The 22,614-nt window shown below is 39.7% G+C and overlaps 1 protein-coding gene across 9 annotated transcripts in view; it reads left to right on the top strand.

Annotated features, from left to right (window-relative positions):
• Positions 1-22,614, top strand: part of CTNND2 (catenin delta 2) — a 269,783-nt gene that overhangs the window by 48,351 nt on the left and 198,818 nt on the right. The gene's annotated exons all lie outside the window — the stretch shown is intronic.

The following is a 22,614-nucleotide window of genomic DNA, read 5'->3' as shown; positions in this document are numbered from 1 at the left end:
ATTCAGCCCTCACAGGGTGGAACAAAATAATAGTGCTGTAGTGTGGGTAGGGCGCTGTGCAAGTGGGCGAAGCAGAGATTGCAATAGCTGGAAGCTGCGGGAGCGAAATGCTACTTGCATTTGTGTGGCATCAGCATTCTGCCTTGGTGCATTTGTGACAGCTGGTGGTGCAAGGCAGCCCTCATCTTCTGCCGCTTAGGACACAGAGTAGTAAATGGCATGTAGTCCGGGGAGCAGCCACAGTTTGCTGTCCATTGTGGATGCCAGCTTGTCCCCCTGCAAACTCTAGTCTCTTGAGGAGCCCAGGTGAAGTTTCCCATGCAGCTTCAGCGAGCATTCCTTGAGGGATGAGTTTGCAGAGGACCAAACTGGCATCCACAATGGACAGCAAACTTTGGCTGCTTTTCTCTGCTATAGTGCAGCATAAGCACTATTGCGGTATCAGCATTCCGCCTCAGTGTATTTACGCCATCTTGTGGTGCAAGGCAGCCCTCATTTCTTGCTATTTGGGACTCAGAGCGATAAATAGCATCCGGCCCAGGGAGCAGCCAGAGTTTGCTGTCCATTGTGGATGTTAGCTCGGCCCACTGCAAACTTGTTTCTCAAGGAATGCTCGCTGAAGCTTGCATGGGAAACTTCAGCCAAGCGCCTTGAGAGATTAGAGTTTGCAGGGGCTGAGCTAGCATCTGCAATAGACAGCAAACTCCAGCTGCTACCCAGACCAGACACCATTTATTACTCTGAGTCCCAAGCAGCAGGAGACAAGGCCTGTCTTGTGCCACCGGCTTGTGCAAATATACCAAGGTAGAATGCTGATGCCGTGCAAATGCAAGTAGCAAATGCAAGTAGCACTTCACTCCCGCAGCTTCCAGCCATTGCAACCCCCACTTCTGCCCACTTGCGTAGCTCCACTCCACTGCAACTGAACCATTATTTAGTTCCAGCTGGTGAGGGCTGTGCTCCTTTTTGCATGTTTCATCACTTGCAAAGTTGTATATTACAGGTGCTACCTCCTATAGCAGAGATTTCCACTCCCACCATGGGCCCCGACCCTCTGGAACCAGCTCCCCCGTGAGATTAGAACTGCCCCCACCCTCCTTGCCTTTCGTAAACTTCTTAAAACCCACCTCTGCCATCAGGCATGGGGGAATTGAGACATCTCACCCGGGCCTATACAATTCATGTATGGTATGTTTGTGTGTATGTCTGCTTTAATAATGGTTTTTTAAAAATGTTTTTAAATTATTAGATTTGTCTTGAATTGTTCTATTGTTGTTGTGAGTCGCCCGGAGTCTACGGAGAGGGGTGGCATACAAATCTAATAAATAAATAAATAAATCCAGGGCTCTGGTAGTCACAGAACTGGTCTTTGATCCTCTTGGAGCAGCTCCTCCACTTGGATGAAGGAAAAAGAAAAGAAAAAGAAAAAAAAGAGAAAAGAAAGGAAAGGAAAGGGGGGAGGGAAGGGAAGGGACTACAGTTACAGCTCTGGCATATAGGATTGACTTTCTCAACAATATCAGCAAGCCACCATCAAATAAGCTCAAATTATTTTGTAATAATTATATTAATAATTTTGTTACAATTAAACAATCTTTAAAGATTTTGTTACAATAAAATAAGCATTTATGATTTTGTTATAATTCAATAAAAATTATAATTTTGTTATAAATTATAGGTGCTTTTGATATTAAAAAAATGGAAGTTCTCTAATCATTATTTTACAAATGTATTTTTTAAAAAAAATTATATTAGTGGTTTGCGGGACTTAAATTACGAATTAGGGTCCGTGGGATTTAAAATTATGACCTTGGTGGTTCCTGAGGTCCAAAAGGTGAGGCACCCCTGGCTTAGTCCTTCCTTAACCAGGGAAGCCCGCTGAGTATTTTGGACAAGACAGACAAAAGACAGAAAATTGTTAGGAGCTTAACAATGAATTCTCTAATTTTAAAAGCTGGGGGAGGGGCTTGTTGTGTATGATGAATAAGTTTAATGTTCTTATGTTATTATAATTTTAACCATTGGTTCAGGATTGCATTCAAAGTTGTTTAAAAGCTAACAATGTCAAGAAAATAAAATTATGATTCAAGAATCATTTCCTTACTATTTGTTCCCTTATTTATTAAACTAGTAATAGTCATTCCAGACAAATATGTAAAATAGGGGGATGTTCTGCATGAATACATGTAGTCCACAATTTACATCCACATCTGAACCCAACATTTCTGTTGAGATATTTATTAAGTGAATTTTGTTCCATTTTGTGACCTTTCTTGACATAGCTGTTAAGTGAATCATAGCACAGTTGTTAAATGAATCTGGCTTTCCCATTGACTTTGCTTGGCAAAGCATGACCTTGGGACGCAGCATATGTTTGAACCAGTCGCTAAGCATCTGAATTTTAGTCACATGAGGATGCTGCAATGGTTTTAAGTGTGAAGAATCATTAGTCTTTTTTTTAAAGTGCCGTTGTAACTTTGAACAGTTACTAAATGAATTCTTGCAAGTTGAAGACTACCTGTATTATTCACTATTTTTTTGCATTTTTATTTTATTTTATTATTATTATTTATTATTTATTAGACTTGCATGCCACTCCTCTCCAAAGACTTGGAGCGGCTCATCTAAAAATTAACTAGATACTTTATCTTTATAATAATTCTATTGTAGATCCATTATCTGAAAATAATGAATCCCCATTTATGATTCATTTCTGAAAGTAATTTAATACCAGGATTAAAAAAGGATAGAGTTTAAGAGTCAGCCTTAAATAGAAGAAAATATAAAATGTAAAGACAGCTTTTATTTTCTCTTTTTTCTTTACATTTGTCTCACTTAATGGGAGAGTCCATTTTTTCTTTCTCACATAGTTCTTAAAATGAAATTCGATCCATTATTTAACAAGGGATTTCCTTTTTCAGACAGATTGTTGCAGAATTTGTTGCTATTTATTGCTGAGTAGGAATGGTGGACCAAAGTCTTCTAGTACAACTATACCACTTGGGCCCTTTATTTGTCATGCATCTTTTTATTTTAAAAAGTTAAAGAGAAGATCTGCATTAATAAGCATAGGCAACTTTGTTTAAAGCACAAAAATATCTTATTAAGGTTCATGTATTATATTTGCATCGTACATCTTTTTTTAAGTGCTTGGTTTTGCTCCAGTGTTCTCCCCTTAGGTAATATGCATCTCATATCTATGTCCATACTGTTTCTCACTGAATTTCATCATTGCAGCTTTTAAAATACCATTTATTCCAATTCTAAAAATTTGCATTAAAGAAAAGTAGCTTTTAATGGTTTTATTTTGGAGATTGAAAGATCTGGATTAAAAATCAGCTTTATATTAAATTAGTCCAAATGTTTTGTTGCTGATTTGTAGAATCAATGTAATTAACAATAGAGAAGAACATTACCTCTAACTGAATCTGTTTACCAACAGACTGAAGTGTTTTGCAAAGAAAGAACTTCAGTATATTATAATTTGTGGCAGAGATTTGCTGCTAACAAAGGTGAAGGTTTACTGAGAACCGTTTAAGAATGTGAACTTATAGGTTGATGCATGATGGAATTTTTTCACGTGCTAAAGGTTCTGTACCTCATCCATGAATTTGTGCTATTCTTTGAAGCCTTTTTGTTGTTATTCTACCAAAAGTATTCATGGATATGTAAAATGTGTTTTCGTGCTATGTTACATTACTCTTAGAAGAAGTGTTATTCATCATTACCTAACAAGACTGGCATAAATGACCTCCTCCATATTTTTTCAGATCATATTCTGGGGGTATATTATCCTCCACATCACAATGTTTTGGGGAGAGATATACTGAGTGACTAACTGAATGCATGATTGACACTCACTGTTTACATGTACTTGAAAACAATTGATATTCAGGGAATACGTATTCAGAAAAATGATAACATGGGTTTAGATCTATAAATGGATATCTGTTCCCCCAGTTGGGATTTTCTCCTATTGTTCTCCATTTAATCTTAAAATCCTTCTATAAAAGTGAAAAGAATCTGTTCTCTGTTGTAAAGTAGAAAGGATAGGCTAGAACATCATTAGCCTACAGGGGAGAAGAAAGTCCCTTTGTGCACATAAATAGATACACCTACCCATACTCATCTAGAGGTGTCCATGGGAATAATAAAATACAATATACCATTACAAATCCCTCTTTTGGTGTTGCCAAGTGAAACAAAGCATTTTTCCCGCTGACAATATGATAATATATAATATAAAATGGGTTAAATTCAATCTGATGGCATGCATATTTAAACTAAATTTATATTTATTGTTACAGCATTACATATCATGAAGTCAAGTCAGCAGTACATTAGTATTATAGTGGCACTAGTAGCAAACCCTCTGTAGATATGTTTTAAACTAAGATCAAAATGTTAGTGTGCATTCATGTTTTCACTGCTGTTTTGTTCTCAAATTTATTCTCACCTCTTCCCTCGCTTCACATGCATATGAAGTGATTCTCTGTAGAGGTGGCCAGAAGAGAAGATTCAACAATTGACTTGTTACAAGATGAATAAATGAATGAGATGGTGAAAGGCCTTGAAACTTGAAATTCCATATGAAATATCGCGAAATAGTTAAAATTGAATAGCTTGGAAAATATTGTTCTTATATTACACGATAGGTTTCATGAAGCAAAGCAAGAATTCTTATCATTAAGAGAATGATAGATAGCCAAGATACCTTGTGTTCGTTTGTTGTTTTTGTTATCTTTCAATCATAACCTAGAAAGGGCCTTAAAAATCAGCTAAAATTGGTTTATGTTTGAAAACCGGAGGAAAAAATAAAACTGCTTAATGCTTACATTTCAGCAAATATTTCAAAAGTTCAAGTATTTAGGCAAAATAATTTATAGATTTATTAATGTGGCATATAAAGAGGCGACCAATTGAGATTAAAGTACTGAATTCTGTAAAATTAGAGAATTTTTGTATTAAGCATTTGTTTAGAATAAATGCTCCTAAATCTAACGAGAATTACCAAAGCCCTATTCAATTCATTAAGTGAATTTACATTCATATATTTGTGGTGACAGTGCTTCCCATGTTGTTGTTGTTTTTATGTAAGTAGGTTTTATAATAATACGTACTCATAAGTGGTCTGTAAAATTCCAAAGTACAGAAAAACAAAATTAACTACAGAAAATTATGATATGCTTTTACTGAGCAAAAGGAACAGAGCTCTAAAGCATGTTAAACCTGTCCTCATGGAATTGGGATTAGTGCTTCTTACGAAAAAGGAATCCTGGTCATATCTTGAATATTCACTTCTGCAATTTTCAGACGAAACTATTATTACTATGGGTTGAAGTTTGCACTTCCCATGTTGAACAATCCCTTGATAAGATTTGGCAGGCAGAAAATACTGTATTCTTTTTCATTTTTAGCAGTGCTCACAGGGAGCCTGAACAGCAGGTGTGGAAATCATAGAATTACTTGTGGATATAGATTTATGTATGAACAGAGACTTTCATATGCCTCCTCCAGCATATCTATGTTTAACCTTACATCACCATTTGAAATTCATGCAGTTTCCTGTGGGCAAAAGCTGCAGTTTTGCATTCATTTGCAGAATTGTGAAAAGCAGTTTTGTATAAGTTGCTTGTACTTCTGATTGTCACTTTTTATTATAATGGTGAAGATGTCGTTTGATGAAAAAAAAATCTCTGAAATGGTTAGAATTTTGCAAAACAGAATTATTTTCTTTCCACCAGTTAGACATCTGCATCTTCATCAGTCTACTTGCTTTCCACTCTAGAGATTTATTTAAACCATTTTTTAAAAAAATAAATGCATCGTGTAGATTTTACTTGGTGTCCTTATGTGTAGATGCACTGACATCTTCATTACTACAACATGCTTAAGTTTGAAGCAGACTGACAGCTAAATTTGGATAATTTCATATTGAAAGATTTATATTTGTTTAATGTTTGCATATGTGTAAAACTTTTATTCATAAGATTTGACACATGTCAAATTTAACTACCTCTTATAACTTTATTTTTACTTATTATATAATATAAAATGCATATGATATGACACATGGCAGAACTTAATTACTTCTTATATAGCACTAGGTTTATGTTGTTTTCATTGGGTAGCGAAAGGAAATTGTAAAGGTCAAAAGCTTTTTGGAAGTTGGTTACAGATAGTGAATAGATGATTGTCTTAACTAGACTTTTACAAAAACCATTACTGAAGATCTAAAATTACAATAAACATAACAGCAGAATGTGTTACTGTTTGGCACTTTAATTCATAAATAGCTTTATATTCTTTATTATGTTTAGAACAGTTCTTAAAGACAAATTCTACCTTGATATACTACCTACTTTATATATTACAATCTAAGTTTTAATATTCATGGAGCAAATTACATTTTGGGAGCATTTTTATAATAAAATGTATTTCTCCATTTCCCCCTGTACAATTGACTTCCAGGTCTCCCTATTTTTATGGATAACTGCAGTGAAAAGACATGTCCTTACATTCATTTATAACACACTCAGTTAGTACATGATTTGGTTTGAAGTCACCTCATAGCCCCATGGCAATATAGGCAGCAAATATACTTAATAAATGAATATCTTCTCTCATACAGCCTGGGCCAGAGACATATCATCAACACTTCAGGATCTCTGCCAGCAACTTTGTATTGATATTAAACAAATTATGGGAAATCATCAAGTCCTGGGGCATCCCATATTAGAATAGCTGCAGATTCAGTCTCTTCCCTGCATTCTCACTGACTGGATTTGGCCACTCAGCAGAACTGTGTTTCCCACTTAATAGTTCTTGAAAATGGCCCAAAACAATTATGTAGTCAATAGTACCAAATGCTGCTGAGGGATGCTACCGCTCTCCATGCCTTACCAGACTTCACCAGTGAGAAGGATGCCTGCAGTTTCCATTCCATACATCATTCAACAAACAAGTGATCCTTTTCTCTCTCATACATTATTAGAATAAGCATAATGTATGTAGACTTGCTTAGAAAAGCGTTTTTCTATGACCTAATTGGCTAAATATAGCTAACCATGTTATTCTGATTCATTCAGTGCTTTATATATTAATGTACATTACTTGAAAATTGCCACCCCAACAGAAAGGACAAATCTTCATGCAACCTGATGAGCTACATTCACCTTAGTGAATCAGAATGAGTGTGTGTTCCCATATGAAAGAGTACAAAAAAACCACCCCGTATTTTAGTGTGTGTTTGTATATGCATGATGCAAAAAAAAACCCCCAACTGTTTCTTTGCAGGACAGTGGAGTTATGGATGAAAAGCAAGCAAATCTGGGCATAGAGAACAGTAACATATGAAGCTTTACTATTTGGAAACTATTATGTCTCAGGTCTAGATTTTTTGTGAACTTTCTGTTTATTGTTTTTTAGTTGCTGCATGAAAATGTTTTAGATAATTTTCTCCATTTTGGGTTATAGAATATTTGAAGTCATAAGATTATACTGTAGATATAGATATTTTTTCATCATAAATTTAAGACTTGTTGCTTTACCAATAAAGAATTGTTGTAGCTGAGGGCGGAAATGAGGAGTCCTTTGTGTTCTCTGAGCTTGATTGTTTTCTTCAGATGTTTCATTACTCAAGCTAGGTAACATAATAAGGGCTGATGTTACCTAGTTTGCGTAATGAAATCTCTGCAAGAAAACAACCAAGCTCAGAGAGCAACAGGGATTCTTCACTTATTTGTTTATTATGGCTTAGCATAAATGGCAATAGCACTTAGACTTATATGTATCACTTCATAGTGCTTTACAGCCCTCTCAAGAGGTTTACAGAGTCAGCATACCACCTCAACAGTCTGGTCCCTTATTTTACCAACCTCAGAAGGATGGAAGGCTGAATCAGTCATGAGCCAGTCAGGATCAAACTCCTGGCAGTGGGCAGAGTTAGCCTGAAATACTGCATTCTAACCACTGTGCCGCCATGGCTCATAAATGTTCCACTTTTAAGTATAGGTAATCTTCACCTTTCAACTATAATTGAGCCAAAATTTATGTTGCTAAGTGAGAAATTGGTTAAGTGAGTTTTGCCTCATTTTATGACTTTTCTTGCTACATTTGTTAAGTGAATCACTGCAGTTATTAAATTAGTAACATACTTGTTAAGTGAATCTGGTTTCCCCATTGATTTTGCTTGTCAAATGGTTGCAATACTGGGACACTGCAACCGTCATAAATGTGAGTCAATTATCAAGCATCCGAACGTAAATCTTATGACCATAACTTCAATGTCACTAAGCAAACTATTATAAGTCAAAGACTACTTGTAGCAGGAATAGGAAACTATTTTAGCTTTTTTTCCCCATTGAACCCCCTCACTCTCTTGCTGTGTGTGAAATTTTCTTCATGAATATTCTCTTAGAAGGAGAAAGTAAGCCCATGCTGCTGTCCCTCACGTTATGCATGTTAATCTCCCCTGGAAATATGACAGAAGTGAAGCCTTTTCTCTGATTAGCATAAAACCCTGCCACCTTAACAAAATGTCCTTCCAAATGTATTACTGCAACTGTTAGCAGAAATAATTCAAATTATAAAAGCACAGCATGAGTCTGTATCCTTTTGGTTCACTCATTTTTCCCCTCTGGATGTCATAGAACAAAAAGAGCACAAACATGCTTCTGAAATGTTCTGATAGCCTAGAGCAGTGTGTCTCAACCTTGACAACCCAAGGATGTGTGAACTTCAGCTCCCTATTTGGAATACTGCATTTACTGAATACTGTCATAGGTACAGCCATATAACATCTATGCTCCGCGAACTGCACCGGCTACCGATTGGTCTCCAGTCACAATTCAAGGTGTTGGTTATTATCTATAAAGCCCTACATGGCTTAGGGCCAGACTATTTACGGGACCATCTCCTATGTATACCTCCCAAAGACCAATAAGATCGCACAGGGTTGGCCTTCTCCAGATCCCGCCGTCTATGCAATGCAGGTTGGGGCCACGGGGAAGGGTCTACTCTGTGACCGCCCCGGCTCTATGGAACCAACCCCCCATCCCCCCCGATGTCCATACTACTCCCACCCTGCTTACCTTCCAAAAGGCTACAAAGACCTGGCTTTGCCGGCAGGCCTGGGGGCCATGAATTGTACATCTTTCATGGCCAAATTGTATTGAATGATATGTATGTTTTGATTGGATTGCTGAGTTGTGGGTTTTAAGTGGGGTTATTGTTTTAATTTGTACATTACTTCTTTTTATTTTTAACTGTATTTTTTTTACATTATTGTAAGCCACCCTGAGTCCTTCGGGATTGGGTGGGATAGAAGAGAAAGAAAGAAAGAAAGAAAGAAAGAAAGAAAGAAAGAAAGAAAGAAAGAAAGAAAGAAAGAAAGAAAGAAAGAAAAAAAGAAAGAAAGAAAGATAGTTTTGGTCGCCATGATGCAAAAGGGATATTGAGATTCTGGAAAGAGTGCAGAGAAGAGTAACAGAGATGATTGGAGGCTAAAACATACGAATAATAGTTGCAAGAATTGAATATGTCTAGTTTAAGGAAAACAAGGACTGGGGAAACCTGATAGCAGCGTTCCAATATCTTAGGGGTTGCCCCAAAGAAGAGGGAATCAGGCTATTCTCCAAAGCACCTGAGGTTAGAATAAGAAGCAATGGGTGGAGACTGATCAAGGAGAGAAGCAACTTAGAACTAAGGAGAAATTTCCTGACACTGGAAGTTTTAAAGAAGGTGTTGGATAACCATTTGTCTGAAGTGTACGGTTTCCTGCCTAAGCAGGGGGTTGGACTAGAAGACCTCCAAGGTCCTTTCCATCATCATCATCATCATCATCATCATCATCATCATCATCATCATTATTATTATTTACAAGCTTTGGGAAACATTGACACAGCATTGATGGATGCTCTCTCTTTTTCCATTGAACAAACTGAGAAAACTATAGGTGATATTAAAGATAAAATGATTTCTTAAAAAGTTTTTTCTTGGTGGCATGCTATACAAAATAATATGAAATTTTGTGAGCAAGAGTACTGCTTATAAAAATGTATTTATTACTATAGTTTCAGTGAAGAAGATTTGATTACAGTAAATATGTACCCCATAAAACATAAATACTTGATAAAATCATACCTATGCATGGCTCCAGGCTAGTATTTTTCCATATTCATATTTTAAGTTTTTGTGCTAAATATGTCAAGCATAGAATGGATTTTTTTCATGTATTTATCTGTTTCTATCTACAACTTTCCATACTCATGATTTGAAGAGAAATATAATTAAAATTATTATGAAAATTGTTTCTCTTCATACTCATAACAATTAGTGTTTGGGGGGGGGATTGTTTACATACAGTACATCGTTTTCATAGGCCTGCTATTAATCAAGAGCCTTGTGAAATGGGCCAATGAATGAAATAAAAGAGAACCAAAAAAAATAATAGTGATTCACCTTTCATTCCCTATTTACCCATTGGATAATGCAATTCCTGATGAAAATAGCCTTCAACATAACCAAAGATATTTATTATTTATCTTAGATGACAATTATTTCTGCAATCTTCTAATATGTTTTTTTTTTGCCTGAAAGAATTTAACTTTTTTTGGTTCTTTAATGCAGAGGTCCCCAACCGCCGGTCCGTGGACCAGGACTGGGCCGTTGGGGTTTTTCAGCCGGTCCGCGGCGCCGCTGACAGCTAGCTCCGCGGCCCTGCGCCTGGTCAGGACTCGCGTGGAGGCTGCCTCTCTCCTCCTCCCATATTTCGCCCCCCTCCCAGCCTCCTGGCCACATTCACCTTCCTCCGCCACCTCCAGCATCCAGCTCTTCCTCCGCTTCTCGCTTCTCTACAAAATGACAGCCGAGCGGCGGCCCGGAGGCTGGGAGGGGGGCGGAGCATTTTGAATCCTGGCAGAAGCTGCTGCCCGAGTGCTCTTGGCCAGCGGGATTCAAAGTGCTGGGGTGGGGGGTGTCCCGACAGCCCCCCCACCCCAGTGCTTCGCCTCCCGCTGGGCAAGAGCACTCGGGCAGCAGCTTCTGCTGGATACGGCGATGGGTGGGACGAGCGGCGCGGAAGCCGGTGGCTCTGGCAGCTGCTGCAAGAGGCTTCCGCGCCGCTCTGTCCCACTCATCGCCCGTATCCAGCAGATAGGCTTTGAGTTTTTGGCTGGGGGGGAGAAGTAGGACCTTCCTAACTCCCCCCCCAGCCAAAATCACAAAGCCAGGCAGCCCCCAGCCACCAAAGGAGCTTCCTGATTCTCCCCGCCCTTCTGTCCCGCTCATTGCCCGTGTCTGGCAGAAGCTGCTGCCCGAGTGCTCTTGGCCGGCGGGATTCAAAGTGCTGGGGTGGGGGGGGTCCCGACAGCCCCCCCACCCCAGTGCTTTGCCTCCCGCTGGGCAAGAGCACTCGGGCAGCAGCTTCTGCCAGACACAGGCAATGAGCGGGACGAGCGGCGCGGAAGCCGGTGGCTGTAGCAGCTGCTGCAACAGGCTTCCGCGCCTCTCTGTCCCACTCATCGCATGTATCCAGCAGATAGGCTTTGAGTTTTTGGCTGGGGGGGGAGAAGTAGGACCTTCCTAACTCCCCCCCCAGCCAAAATCACAAAGCCAGGCAGCCCCCAGCCGCCAAAGGAGCCTCCTGATTCTCCCCGCCCTGTGGAGAAGTGTGGAGGGCTGCGTCACTAAGACCCGCCCGACGCCCCACCCCGTCCTGCATAATGTTCTCTGCCGGGAGCTGCGAGCTGTCATGGCTATGGCAGAAAACATTATAAATCCACACAGAGCGAGCTCTGACCAGGCGTCCACAGCACAGCATGGTGTGTTCCTGACGGGGTGGGGCGACAGGCTCTCCTTACTGACAAGCAGGTCATGTGTGTCCAGCGCTCCTTCCCCTCCTGCTAGCTGCGAGTTGGAGGGGGAGGGGCTCTGGATGCTAATGGAAAGCTAGATATGACGTCAGGTGTCCCACCCTTATGACTCCTGTAGCTGTGTTCTGGTGTCGTGCGGCCCAGCAGCAGATTTTCTGGTTAAAGTGAAAAAAGCAAATAACAGTGAAAATTCATAGCAGCAGTGGCTGTGTCCAGTAGCAGCAGTAGTGGTCATCATCATCAGTGCCCGTCTCCAGTAGCAATAGCCATCTTTCTGTGTTAGGGGCCCACTACGCCTTCACCTCTAACCCTTGTAAAATGAGTAAAAAACAAACATCACTGAAGAGCTTCTTTGAAAAGGAAGAAAGACCCAATGAGACAGATGAAGACTCCATGACTGCTAAAAAAAAGAAAGCTGCATTTAAAAGAAAATACAATGAGTCCTACTTAAATTATGGGTTCATCGCAACTGGCGATTCACATGCCCCAAGCCCACTCTGTCTGATATGTGGCGACCGGCTATCCAACGAGGCCATGAAGCCTTCAAAACTGGTTCGCCACTTACAGACCAAGCACCCTGCATCAAAAGACAAGCCTTTGGAGTTTTTTGAAAGAAAAAACGCGAACACGAAGGACAGAAGCAATTATTGAAGGCCACCACATCAACAAATGTGTCTGCTCTGAGAGCATCATTCTTAGTGGCTAACCGCATTGCCAAGGCTAAGAAGCCCTTCACTATTGGTGAAGAGTTGATCCTGCCTGCCGCTAAGGACATTTGCCAGGAACTTTTAGGAGAGGCTGCTGTTAAAAAAGTGGCACAGGTTCCTCTTTCAGCGAGCACTGTCAGTAGACGAATTAATGAAATAGCAGAAGACATCGAGGTACAATTGTTGGAGAGGATTAATGCGTCACCATGGTACACAATCCAGGTTGACGAGTCTACTGACGTTGACAACAAGGCAATGATGCTTGTTTATGTGCGATATATTTTTCAAGAGGATGTGCATGAGGATATGTTATGTGTATTATTGTTGCCAGCCAACACCACAGGTGCAGAACTATTCAAGTCTTTGGATGATTACATATCAGGAAACCTAAACTGGTCATTTTGTGTCGGTATATGCACAGACGGAGCAGCTGCCATGACTGGACGGCTTTCTGGTTTAACTACCCGGGTCAAAGAGGTTGCGTCTGAATGCGACTCTACGCACTGTGTCATCCATAGAGAAATGCTGGCAAGCCGAAAAATGTCACCTGAACTTAACAGCGTTTTGCAAGATGTGATTAAAGTTATTAATCACATAAAAGCACATGCCCTTAACTCACGTCTGTTCGAGCAGCTCTGTGAGGAGATGGACGCGGAGCACAAACGTCTTCTACACACAGAAGTCAGATGGCTTTCTAAAGGTAGAGCACTGGCCAGGGTTTTTGAGTTACGAGACCCGCTTTATAGATTTCTTTTAGAAAAAAAATCGCCACTTGCAGCACATTTCAGTAGTAAGGAATGGGTCACAAAACTTGCTTACTTATGTGACATATTCAACTTTTTGAACGAACTTAATCTGTCACTTCAGGGGAGAATGACAACTGCCTTCAAGTTGGCAGATAAAGTTGCTGCATTTAAAGCCAAACTGGAAGTGTGGGGACTGCAAGTGAGAACAGGGATATTTGACATATTTCAAACATTAGCAGGAATTTTGGAAGAGACCGAGCCTGAGCCTTCATTCTCCCAGCTGGTACATGATCACCTATCTCAGCTTTCAGAAGAGTTTGAGCGCTATTTTCTGACCACAAAAGACCCACGAACTAGGAAGGAATGGATTCGCAACCCATTTGTGAACAAGCCAGGTGAATCGACCTTGTCCGTGCTTGAAGTAGACCAACTGCTTGAGATTGCAAATGATGGTAGCCTTAAAAGTATGTTTGAGACTTCAAATTTCCCAACATTCTGGATTAAAGTCCAGGCTGAATATCCTGGGATCGCCACCAAAGCACTGAAAACTCTGCTTCCTTTTCCAACATCCTATCTTTGTGAAACTGGGTTTTCTGCCATGACAACAGAAAAAACGAGATTACGGAGTAGACTGGACATAAGTAACACACTTCGGGTTTCACTGTCTCCCATCACCCCTAGATGGGACCGTCTTGTTGCAGGAAAACAAGCCCAGTGCTCCCACTGATCCAGGGAAACAAGCCTGGTGCTCCCACTCATTCTGAACCTATGGTAAGTTGAATCACATTCCCATTATAAATGTCATAATTATATGATAACTATGCACTAAGCTCCACCCCTCCATAACCCCACCCCCATATGACCAAAGCCCCCACCCCCACCGGGCCATGGAAAACTGGTCTAGCTTAAAGCCGGACCCTGGTGCAAAAAAGGTTGGGGACCTCTGCTTTAATGTATACATTTTGGTTTAAGCATATGTTGTCCAGTTCTGATATAATCTGTCAGTTTCATTCTGATCTTTACTCCTAGCCTTTTTATGGCAAAATATATATGTCTGTGGAGATTTTCAGTCATTTGGCCCTGGTACCTGAACTGCCGTTGCGGCCTACTTCTGCTGCTAAAGGCCAAACAGTCAGGCTGGAAATCTGTTATAGGGCCTAAACTGATGGGAAAAGCTCACCCCAGTTCCCCCTTGTCTGACAGAGGGCTGCCTGAAATAAAGTGAGGTCCTAAAGGGGGGACGTCTGCTTTGGGAGAAGAGAATCTTCCTCTTATCCCTGGTTTTGATGAGGAAGGGATTCAAAGCACAGCCAAAGAGATTCCCCTCATCAAATGGCCCAGAGCCGGCTTCCAACAGTTCTTATTGTTCATGCATCAATAGTGGAGCCAGAGCAACCACTGCACAGTCATCAATGAAGCTATGGCCCTGGTTTCCACTGTGAATTCCACCACTGCTATTTTCTTGGATAGGTCTTGGTGGCACCTGAGGTCCTCTATTTATTTATTTATTTGTTTGTTTATTTGTTTATTTGTTTATTTATTTATTGAGTTGAAAGGGACCATTAGGTCATCGAGTCCAACCCCCTGCCTGAGCAGGAAACCCTACAGCACCCCAGCCAAATGGAAGTCCAATCTCCTCTTGAAGGTGTCCAGAGTTGGGGAGTTCACCACCTCCCCTGGCAGGCAGTTCCATTGGTTGATCGCTCTGACCGTCAGGAAGTTCTTCCTTATTTCCAGGTTGAATCTCTCCTTGGTCAGCTTCCAACCATTGTTCCTCGTCCGGCCCTCTGGTGCCCTGGGGAATAAAGAGACCCCCTCCTCACCGTGGCAACCCCTCAAGTATCTGTAAACTGCTATCATGTCCCCTCTAGACCTTCTTTTTTCTAGGCTGTCCATGCCCAGTTCTCTCAATCTCTCTTTGTAAGTCTTGGTTTCGAGTCCCCTAATCATTTTGGTTGCTCTTTTTTGCACCTTCTCCAGAGTTTCGATGTCTTTTTTGTAGTGAGGTGACCAAAATTGGATGCAGTACTCCAGGTGGGGTCTGACCAGGGCATAGTAGAGTGGTATTAGTACTTCCCTGGTCTTGGAGCGTATTCCTCTGTTGATGCAGCTTAGGATTGAGTTGGCTTTTTTGGCTGCTGCTGCACATTGCTGACTCATGTTTAGTTGATTGTCCACCAAGACTCCAAGATCTCTTTCGCAGTCACTACTGCTGAGTGGGGTATCTCCCAGGCTGTATGTATGTTTAGGGTTCTTTTTGCCGAGGTGGAGGACTCTGCATTTGTTGGTGTTGAACCTCATTTTGTTGGTATGGGCCCACTGTGATAGTCTGTCTAGGTCTTCTTGTACTCTGAGCCTGTCCTCAAGGGTGTTGGCTACCCCCGCCAGCTTGGTGTCATCTGCAAATTTTATTAGTTCCCCTTTTATTCCCTCGTCCAGGTCGTTGATGAAGATGTTAAAGAGTACAGGACCCAGGACAGAGCCCTGTGGTACTCCACTGTCTACTTTTTTCCATGTGAATTTGGTGCCATTGAGGACAACTTGTTGGGTGCGGTTGGTCAGCCAACTGTTTATCCATCTACATGTGTAGTAGTCTACTCCATTTTTTTCTAGTTTGTGGATTAGGAGATTGTGGTCGACTTTATCGAAAGCCTTACTGAAGTCCAAGTATATGAGGTCCACTGAGTTGCGTTGGTCAACTGACTTGGTTATGGTGTTGAAAAATGATATGAGATTGGTTTGGCAGGTACTAAAGGTACTGTGTCTAAAGGTACTGTGTCCTGTAAATGCCTGAGCCACCACAATGACACCCTTGTAAAAAAGGATATCATGGTTGCTGCCTGAATAGCTCACAAATCAGCCTGATGGGCCTAGCACAGAGCCACCTCTTCCTGCCATTCGCCTACCTTCAAGATGTTGACCACATCAGGAGGAAACCCAGAAGAGGTCAAAGAGGCCACTGGCAGATACACCTCTGGCAACTGGATGAGCTGAAGAAGGTTGGAATCCACCTGAAAGAAGGTATTCTCCAGACCGCTGGTCCACTGCGTGCTCACAGGTGATTTCCACTGACATCTGATCACATCTTGGAACATATCTGGAATTGGTACAGAATCTGGTGCCTCAGCCTGCTCTGAAAAGAGAAAACCCTCCTGCTCCCCAGAACCCTGGGATTGTAGAAGGTCAGCTGAACCCAGACCTAGGCAAGCAGTAGCCCAAGCCTTGGACAAGAGCTGTTTATAAAGTACTGGATCCAACAGTCCTTTGAAAGAGGTCTAGTTGGGGGCTCCGGATTGAAGTCTGAAACTTCCACCCTCCCTAGCTCCCCTTCCAAAATGGAACCCGGGCTGGCATCAGAGTGATCAGTGACATAGGCCACCCAATAAGTATAATACTTGTCCATCAGATCCAGTGGAGCCTCATACCCCCTCTGCAAAGGTGCTGTTGGGGCAAGGGAGGGTCTCTGATTGAATTTCTGTGCAATCCCTTCTTTGATGGCAGCAGCTAGCCAAGTTTTCAAGGATTGGGGAATGTCGAGCTGTGATGCTCCCTTCTGGTGGAGCCCCATCACTGTAGGAGTAAAAGTAGCCAAAGGGCAGACTCTGAGACCACCAATGGATGCTAATGCCACCTGCTGAGCTTTGGGCTCAGTAATCTCCTAGGAACCAGTTGCTAGAGACATCCCTCTTGCAGCTGAAGCACTGTCCATGAGCTGGCAAGGCAAAATGGAAGGAAGGACCCAAGGGGCCACTGATTGACCATCCGCCACCTCCAGCCCCATAGCAACCTGCTCAGGCAGCAGCTCTGGAACTCAATGCCCATCAGAAGAGCATCACTCTGAAATCTCCTCGGCCCTGGTGAAACAGTTTTCCAGTGTTTTCTAGTATTTTTTAGCCACCTTCAACTCCTCTTGGTGGCCTTCTGAGAATCGAAGGACAATGAGCAGAGCTTCTCCATGGCTGCCAAGCTGGCAGATCTCGCCTGGATCAGAGACCTGGATGCCCAGTCTGCCGCTGGGTGAGACCAAGACCCCTTATGATGGGTAAGAGAGGCCATTTCCCTTTCTATCTGTATGGTAGTAGGGAACAAGAGACAACTTTTAGCAGTAGAGGAATAATTTTTTTAAGGCATGAGAGCCAAGCTTGACCCCAATAACTTGCTGGGTCTGGGCAAAAGTGGGGGCATGAAAAAGGAATCCCTCAGTGAGAGCTGCTGAGCAACTAGCAGGGAGTAAAAGCTGTTAAAACCTGGCTTTGTCGACAGGCCTGGGGGCCGTGAACATCAGATGTGCCCAAATTCATGTTTGTTTGGTATGTATGTTGTCAGATTGATTAAGGGTTTTTTAATGGGTTGTTAGGGTTATGGGGTTTTAAATATCATTGTTGTCGACTTATTATTGTATTATTGTATTGTTGTTGTTTTTTGTTGTAAACCACACAGTCCTGTGGAATTGGGTGACATAAAAGTCAATTAAATTAAATTAAATTAGACTTACACTAAAGGCCGCTGCTCCTATGCCAACGGAGATAGGATAGTCACTAAGGGGAACTCCTACTCTAGAATAGGGTCACTAAAGAAGTGCTGTCTCGGGAGCAATGAGAGAGGGCGCTAAATGGGCTGATTCTACTGAGGCCTCCAAAAAAGGCAACTGTAGGTGAGCCTTGATCAGTCCCAGGTCCGGCTCCAGGGCAAGGGCTGGCTGCCAAAATGTAGTGGCAAGTCTCCAAAGTGCTGCCTGTTGTATTTAGCTTCTTTCTCCTTGCCTCTGTTGTGAAGAATGCCATAAGCACCAGTGTCATCAGTACCATAAATAGAATTGATAATATGAAATTTACTTTATATTATAAACAAAAAGGAAAGTTTCTGCCCAGTCCAAAGCCTGACATTTGAGAAAATAGAGGTATGTGTGAAATAGAAATGAGAGGTAACATAGTGGTCCAAGTTACCTAATGGTCCAAGTTAATAAAATACATGCATTATAACTGGAGTTTGATCAGATATCTTTCTTCTTCATGAATTCCCAGGCAACACTTTACATTTAAAATTTGGCCAAGCAGAAACACGTCAAGACATTGAGCAACCCATTTAAGATAATAGCAACATGGGTACCATCTCTCTTATCATTTAATCATACCAAGACTTTGAAATTATTAACATTATTCCTAATAGAATCTTTTAGCAGCTGGTTTGCTATCAGGCTCCTATAACATTTATATTAAGAGTTGATTAGAGAGCCCTACTCAAATTTATTTGGATATAGTAATGAAATTTTCTTTAGTAATCCTGTGAAAAAAATCCATGTAACAGCTGTAGAGCTTTATTAGTAGGACCATATAAATATAATGTTCCTTTGATAAATAAAACATAATGCAATATTTCCCCACACAAACTATATTAAAAGGGAAATTGCCAGCCTTTATCTTTCATTTTGGAATACAAAGATTTAATTGTACATGCAAGCAGAGAAATGAAATTTACCTGTTTATGTACTTTATTTTTTTAAAAAAAACATTCCAATGCCTTCTTACATAAAGCATTAGAATACTCTTCCTTTTAAAATGTCTTTTTAAACAAGTCTTTTTGTAGCAGCATGTTTGTGGTGTTTAAAGCTGCTCTGTGAATGGCAACTGTATAAGTCCTATTGTCTCTCCTATATCTCCTATATCTTTTCCATATCTCATATATACCTCATATATCTTTTCTATACCTATATCTTTTCTCCTATTCTCTCATTGATATATTTTATTCCTATGCTCTCTCCTCTTTCTTTCTCTAATATATTTTACTTGAAGGTATCCTCTATTACCTTCATTGTGTATTATTGTGTATTGGACGAAATAAATAAATAATAAAATAATAAATAATAAAGTGCACAAGGAGAATGAAGTGAGAAAAGCAACTAAAAATGAAAATTGTTTTAATATTAATTGAATATGGTTCATATTATTTCCCATGCATTTAGTGTGGAATAAAGCAAAGATATATGACCATTCATATTCCAAACAAGAGGAAAATAAGATTATTCAGATTGGAACCTACCATATATGCTATGATTTAGCTCTCTGATGTGGAAGAGCACTAAACTATCGAGAGGGAGAAAATTGAACTCTTAACATCTACTCCTTATAAAAGCAATATTTTCTAGATCACAATGGATTAGGGTTGTGATTTGGCTCTGCTTGACTATTTAGAAACTACAGTATTATTACTGCAATTGTAATTTCAGGTTTTATGTTACTATTCATTTTCCTTTAAAAAAAAAAAATCTGTTAATATTTATTGTAGCTTTTCAAAAAGCCTGGCTAATAACCAAAGAGGCAAGTGGCATACTTTCTTTTGCTGAGTATTAGTTTAAAATGTTTTAACATCAATGTACTTATTAGTAACTAACCCTTGTAGTTAATTCTTCTGGGAATAACTTAGTTCCAAAATGGCAAATAACTTAATGTTAAATGTTGACAACAATATTTTTTTAATCAATTACAAAAAACATTACAATGAAAGAATGTTTGAATCTTAATTAATAGATATTTTGTTTTCTAATTTGCTAAAACATCTCAATTTCCTTTAATTGGCTGCAGCTACTATTAATTGTTCATCTTTTTAAAAAAATAAAGCAATGGTGTTCTAGTTTGGCTCTTTTCCAGTCAACTAAGTATAATGGAAAGATGCAGCCTTTTTGGCCTACAGTTTGTAACTTCCAAAGCTTTGCCATAAACCATACTCAAAAAAGTAAGAAGGTTGAGGACAAGAATGAAACATAATGCATACTCAATTTCACTATATCTACTGTAAATTAAGATAAACTGCTTACATGTTTCATTAGTTTTCTCTCACATTAATTTTTATAATTAGGCAGTAATCTTTAAAGGGTCTCTAGGAACTACACAAAAATAGGGTGGGGGAGCGACTTTGTTCTTATGACTACAGGCTGTGTGGTTGGATTGATATTTGTTAATATCTATGAAATAGCAACAGTTAGCTAAGGGAGATGTGTTTACTTAAGACATAAAAATTACAGTGACTAATTTGATGAGTTTGACAATATTAATGTAAAAATATAGGGGGGTATATATGTGTGGGAATATATCTGAGAAGTATTCTTCAGAAAAAGAATATTATCATCTTAAGACAGTATTTTCATATGGAGATATTTTCCATTACGGAGAAATTAAATTTTCCTTGAATTTGCTTGAACAGATATACTGCTTAGAAAGAATTAACCTATTGTATTTGTCATTTCTGAGTCTGCATTTCAACTCCCAAGATCAGAGAATTGTGGAAATCAGTTAAAATAGAAAGGTTAGGTCCCTAAACCTTGTCAGTTAACTCTTAATTAACACTTTTATACTTTACCTATGTATTGGCTAAATTAGTCACCTCTAATCAAAACTGATTATTTAATGCCAAAAATAGGAGAGGGTTTTTATTTTTTTCCACATAGAGAATAAGGGGAGTGTAGGAGAAAACATGTAGTCCCAATAACTTATAGGTATCAAATTTAGGATTAATTATCATTAATGATACGAATCCAAGATAAGCAGGTAAACCTCAGCTTCTACATGGGTTTCCTTATATACAGGTATTATTACTGTCATCTCACACTAGAATGGCATGATAGCTTAAAGGTGGAGATACAACTGGGAAGTTGACAGTTCAATCCCAAGCAATGACAGATGTTTCTCTATCAGGGCACAAAGGGAACACATCTGCTGTGAACTCTGCAAAGACATCAGGAAGAGTATCTGGCCAGTAAACACTCAACTCCTTTCACTCACCCCAACTCCCACCCTGATAAAAAGGGATCAGAGGGTCATAAAAAGGAAAACAATGCTTTCATCTCACATTAAAGAAATTGTTGCTAAATAAGAGAATTGTCTCAAAATGGAAGTCTTCCCTGTTATACTATTTCTGTCATGAAATGAAGGTTCACACTTCAGCTCAGGGACACTATTCATATTATAAATTTTATATCTCACCTAATTGAAGCAAATATATGTGTCCCTTAAATCAGTGTTGCCCAACTGTGGCAACTTGAAAGTATTTGGACTTCAACTCCCAGAATTTCCCAGCCAGCGAATGCTGGCTGGGGAATTCTGGGAGTTGAAGTCCAGATATCTTCAAGTTGCCAAGGTTGGGAAACACTGCCTTAAATGTCAATATAATATTGGTTGTGTTATCGACATAATATGAGATAACCTTCACTAAAGTGATCCCTCCAGTGGAATTGTATTTCAGTTGGTATGCTGGATTGTAGTTAAAAAGTTTGCAGGAGGCATCAAGCTGGCAAAAGCTGCTTCAAAAACAAACAAACTCCAAATATTTGAAATATTTTTGAAAGAAACTACAAAACAAATGATATCAGTTAAACTTCATTTTCACCATATTTCAATGATTGGATCAATATAAAATATTCCACAAATAACTATTTTCCGTTATGCTTGTAATCAAAACCTGACTCTTTTTTTAACTTTTAATACAAACCTCTGCTTTTACCTGGTTGAAAATATGAAGTTATCTGCAGAAAATATGAAGTTATCTGCAGATGAAGTTATCTGCTCTATGTTCTAATTGTGTCAGGATAGTAAATTCTTAGATCGTCAGATGAAGTGGAGAGATCATCTCTACTTCATGATGGACTTCAGAAACAGACTAATCATATGCAGTGCCTCCTAGACAGAGGATGATCCTTATGATTATTTTCAAAGTTGGAGAATATATTCCCCAAAATATATATTTCCCCAAGCTCTCCTTAGCTTTGAAATTGAAATGGTAGATAGGGATTTCTTAATGGTCTGTGCAATTCCCCCATAGATGTGGATTTGACAACAATATAGAACTACTATAGATACCGTAGTCTTAAGCTTACAAAGACAGTTGAGACCAGAATTCCCATAGTTACATTAGTGCGTTTGTAAGTTGAATCATTGTGTGACCAGACCCAATTTTACAACCATTTTTACCCTTGTTGTAAAGCAAATCACCACAATTGTTAAGTGACTCGTGTAGTTGTTAAGCAAATCACATGATCATTAAATGAATCCAGCTCACCAAATGGATAGTTTTTCTGGGAAACCAGTTGGGAAACCAATCATGAGACTTCAGGAGGCTGCAACTGGTCATAAATACTTAAATAGTGATCATGTGGCTGGTGGGCTGATATGATAGTCATTTGTGAGGACAGATCATAAAACTATTTTTTTCTGAAGCCATTGTAACTGAACCTTTGTGAGGACAGATCATAAAACTATTTTTTTCTGAAGCCATTGTAACTGAACCTTTGTTATA

This window comes from Erythrolamprus reginae, chromosome 3 (assembly GCF_031021105.1).
Source record: "Erythrolamprus reginae isolate rEryReg1 chromosome 3, rEryReg1.hap1, whole genome shotgun sequence".
Taxonomy (NCBI): Eukaryota; Metazoa; Chordata; class Lepidosauria; order Squamata; family Dipsadidae; genus Erythrolamprus; species Erythrolamprus reginae.
Note: the sequence above shows the minus strand (reverse complement) of the source record. Positions and strands in the feature narration are given on the sequence as shown.